The sequence below is a fragment of the Mus musculus genome, chromosome X (genome assembly GCF_000001635.26).
Source record: "Mus musculus strain C57BL/6J chromosome X, GRCm38.p6 C57BL/6J".
NCBI classification, from domain to species: Eukaryota; Metazoa; Chordata; class Mammalia; order Rodentia; family Muridae; genus Mus; species Mus musculus.
The window spans coordinates 146174730-146179498 of NC_000086.7; the positions used below are offsets into that span (position 1 = coordinate 146174730).

The 4769-nt window shown below is 40.2% G+C and overlaps 1 pseudogene; it reads left to right on the forward strand.

Moving 5' to 3' along the window:
* Nucleotides 1114-2048, forward strand: Hmgb1-ps2 (high mobility group box 1, pseudogene 2; annotated as a pseudogene).
* The last annotated feature ends 2721 nt before the right edge of the window (nucleotides 2049-4769 follow it).

Here is a 4769-nt window from a genome sequence, read left to right on the forward strand (position 1 = left end):
ATGCCAAGCAATTAATTTCTTATAAATTGGCAATATGCCAGACTAGACAGCGCATATGAGCAGAATAACTATATTTAAAACTTAAATCCAAATGATTCTAGTTGATTTCTGAATATGGTATGAGATTTAAATGTAGTTTAATATTTATGACTAAAAGTATCTGTTTTCCAAGTAACATTTCCCCGTTGTATGTTCTTGGCATTCATTTCAAATCATTTTTAACTATGAATGTGTGTAATTCCTTATGGATAAATTCTGTCCTGGTAATCATGTGTATCAGTTTTATATTTTGTCAGTATCATTATGCTTAGATGTCTATAGCTATTAAGGAGATTTTGAAATGGGATGAAGTACAGCCCTTAGCTTTATTGTTGTGGTTATTTGGGCTCTTGTGTGACTCCAGGTAATATATACATACATACACACATATATATCACATATATATGTGTGTGTATGTATGTATATATACCCATATATGTATATATATACATATTTACTTTATTAGATATTTTCTTTCTTTACATTTCAAATGCTATACAAAAGTTCCCTATACCCTCCCCTCCCTGTTACCCGACCCACCCATTCCCACTTCTTGGCCCTGGCTTTCCCCTGTGCTGGGGCATATAAAGTTTGCAAGACCTAGGGGCCTCTCTTCCCAATGATGGCCGACTAGGCCATGTTCTGCTACATATGCAGCTGAAGACACAAGCTCTGGGAGTACTGGTTAGTTCATATTGTTGTTCCACCTAGAGGGTTGCAGATTCCTTCAGCTCCTTGGGTACTTTCTCTAGCTCCTCCATTAGGAGCCCTGTGTTCCATCCTATAGATGACTGTGAGTATCCACTTCTGTATTTGCCAGGCTCTGGCATAGCCTCACACGAGACAGCTTTACTAGGGTCCTTTCAGCAAAATCTTGCTGGCATATGCAATAGTGTCTGGGTTTGTTGGCTGATTATGGTATGGATCCCCGGGTGGGGTAGTCTCTGGATGTTCCACCATTTTGTCTTAGCTCCAAACTTTGTCTCTGTAATTCCTCCCATGGGTTTTTTGTTCCCTATTCTAAGGAGGAATGAAGTGTCCACACATTTGCTTGCTATAAAAAATGACATTGAGATTGCAGTACATTGAGCTCCATAGAGACAGCGCCGGGGCAAGCGCGAGCCGGACGGGCACTGGGCGACTCTGTGCCTCGCGGAGGAAAATCAACTAAACATGGGCAAAGGAGATCCTAAGAAGCCGAGAGGCAAAATGTCCTCATATGCATTCTTTGTGCAAACTTGCCGGGAGGAGCACAAGAAGAAGCACCCGGATGCTTCTGTCAACTTCTCAGAGTTCTCCAAGAAGTGCTCAGAGAGGTAGAAGACCATGTCTGCTAAAGAAAAGGGGAAATTTGAAGATATGGCAAAGGCTGACAAGGCTCGTTATGAAAGAGAAATGAAAACCTACATCCCCCCCAAAGGGGAGACCAAAAAGAAGTTCAAGGACCCCAATGCACCCAAGAGGCCTCCTTCGGCCTTCTTCTTGTTCTGTTCTGAGTACCGCCCCAAAATCAAAGGCGAGCATCCTGGCTTATCCATTGGTGATGTTGCAAAGAAACTAGGAGAGATGTGGAACAACACTGCAGCAGATGACAAGCAGCCCTATGAGAAGAAAGCTGCCAAGCTGAAGGAGAAGTATGAGAAGGATATTGCTGCCTACAGAGCTAAAGGAAAACCTGATGCAGCGAAAAAGGGGGTGGTCAAGGCTGAAAAGAGCAAGAAAAAGAAGGAAGAGGAAGATGATGAGGAGGATGAAGAGGAAGAGGAGGAAGAAGAGGAAGACGAAGATGAAGAAGATGATGATGATTAAGTTGGTTCTAGCGCAGTTTTTTTTCTTGTCTATAGAGCATTTAACCTCCCTGTACACAACTCACTCCTTTTAAAGAAAAAAATTGAAATGTAAGGCTGTGTAAGATTTGTTTTTAAACTGTACAGTGTCTTTTTTTGTATAGTTAACACACTACCGAATGTGTCTTTAGATAGCCCTGTCCTGGTGGTATTTTCAATAGCCACTAACCTTGCCTGGTACAGTCTGGGGGTTGTAAATTGGCATGGAAATTTAAAGCAGGTTCTTGTTGGTGCACAGCACAAATTAGTTATATATGGGGACAGTAGTTTGGTTTTTTGTTTTTTGATTTTTTTTTCTTTTGGTTTTCTTTTTGGGTTTTTTTTTTTCATCTTCAGTTGTCTCTGATGCAGCTTATACGAAGATAATTGTTGTTCTGTTAACTGAATACCACTCTGTAATTGCAAAAAAAAAAAAATTGCGGCTGTTTTGTTGACATTCTGAATGCTTCTAAGTAAATACAATTTTTTTTTATTAAAACAAACAAAAAATGACATTGAAATTTTGTAAGGGATTGTAATGGATATGTGGAATGCTTTGGAGGATAATTTACAGGAATTATGACATTGTTTGCATCCTTTCTTCTTCTTTTTTTTTTTTTTACTTTAAATTTTTTAATTGGGCATTTTCTTCATTTACATTTCCAGTGCTATCCCCAAAGGCCCCCATAAACACCCACCCCAATCCCCTACCCACCTACTCCTACTTCTTGGCCCTGGTGTTCTCCTATACTGAGGCATATGAAGTTTGCAAGAATAGGCCTCTCTTTCCAATGATGGCTGACTAAGCCATCTACTGATACATATGCAGCTAGAGACATGAGCTCCGGGGTACTGGTTAGTTCATATTGTTGTTCTGCCTATATGGTTTCAGATCCCTTTAGCTGCTTGGGTACTTTCTCTAGCTCCTACATTGGGGGCCCTGTGATCCATCAAATAGCTAAATGTGAGTATCCACTTCTGTGTTTGCTAGGCCCCGGCTTAGTCTCACAGGAGACAGCTATATCTGGCTCCTTTCAGCAAAATCTTGCTAGTGTATGCAATGGTGTCAGCGTTTGGAGGCTGATTATGGGATGGATCCCTGAATATGGCAGTCTCTAGATGGCCCATCTTTTTGTCTCAGCTTCAAACTTTGTCTCTGTAACTTGTTTTGTTCCCAATTCTAAGGAGGGGCAAAGTGTCCACAATTAGGTGTTCGTTCTTATTGAGTTTCATGAGTTTCACAAATTGTAACTTATATCTTGGGTATTCTACGTATCTGGGCTAATATCTACTTATCAGTGAGTACATATCATGTAAGTTCTTTTGTGATTGGGTTACCTTACACAGGATGATGCCCTCCAGGTCCATCCATTTGCCTAGGAATTTCATAAATTCATTTTTTTAATAGCTGAGTAGTACTCCATTGTGTAAATGTACCACATTTTCTGTATCCATTCCTCTATTGAGGGACATGAGGGTTCTTTCAGGCCTCTGTGTATTACAAATAAGGCTGCTATGAACATAGTGGAGCATGTGTCCTTCTTGCCTGTTGGAACATCTTCTGAATATATGCCCAGGAGAGGTATGGTGGGATCCTCCAGTAGTACTATGTCCAGTTTTCTGAGGAACCACCAGACTGATTTCCAGAGTGGTTCTACAAGCTTGCAATCCCACCAACAATGGAGGAGTGGTCCTCTTTCTCCACATCATCACCAGCATCTGCTGTCACCTGAATTTTTGATCTTAGCCATTCTGACTGGGGTGAGATGGAATCTCAGGGTTGTTTTGATTTGCATTTCCCTGATGATTAAGGATGCTGAACATTTTTTCAGGTGCTTCTCAGCCATTCGGTATTACTCAGGTGAGAATTCTTTGTTAAGCTCTGCACCCCATTTTTAATAGGGTTATTGGATTTTTTGGAGTCCACCTTCTTGAGTTCATTATATAAATTGGATATTAGTCCCCTATTTGATTTGGGATAGGTAAAAATCCTTTCCCAATATGTTGGTGGCTGTTTTGTCTTATTGACTGTGTCTTTTGCCTTACTGAAGCTTTGCAATTTTATGAGGTCCCATTTGTCAATTCTTATTCTTACAGCACAAGCCATTGTTGTTCTATTCAGGAGTTTCCCCCCCCCCCCCCCGTGCCCATTTCTTTGAGGTTTTCCCAAATTTCTCATCTATAAGTTTCAGTGTCTCTGGTTTTATGTGGAGTTCCTTGATCCACTTAGATTTGACCTTAGTACAAGAAGATAGGAATGGATCAATTCGCATTCTTTTACATGATGACCACCAGTTGTGCCAGCACCATTTGTTGAAAATGCTGTCTTTTTTCCACTGAATATTTTTAGCTCCCTTGTCAAAGATCAAGTGACCATAGGTGTGTGAGTTCATTTCTGGGTTCAATTCTATTCCATTGGTCTACTTGTCTGTCCCTATACCAGTACCGTGCAGTTTTTATCATAATTGCTCTGTAGTACAGCTTTAGGTCAGGCATGCTGATTCCCCCAGAGGTTCTTTTATCCTTGAAAATAGTTTTTGCTATCCTAGGTTTTTTGTTATTCCAGATGAATTTGCAGATTGCCCTTTCTAATTCGTTGAAGAATTGAGTTGGAATTTTGATGGGGATTGCATTGAACCTGTAGATTGCTTTTGGCCACATAGCCATTTTTACAATGTTGATCCTGCCAATCCATGAGCATGGAAGATCTTTCAATCTTCGGAGATCTTCTTTACTTTCTTTCTTCAGAGACTTGAAGTTCTTATCATACAGATCTTTTACTTCCTTAGTTAGAGTCATGCAAAGGTATTTTATATTATTTGTGACTATTGAGAAGGGTGTTGTTTCCCTAATTTCTTTCTCAGCCTGTTTATTCTTTTTGTAGAGAAAGGCCATTGACTTGTT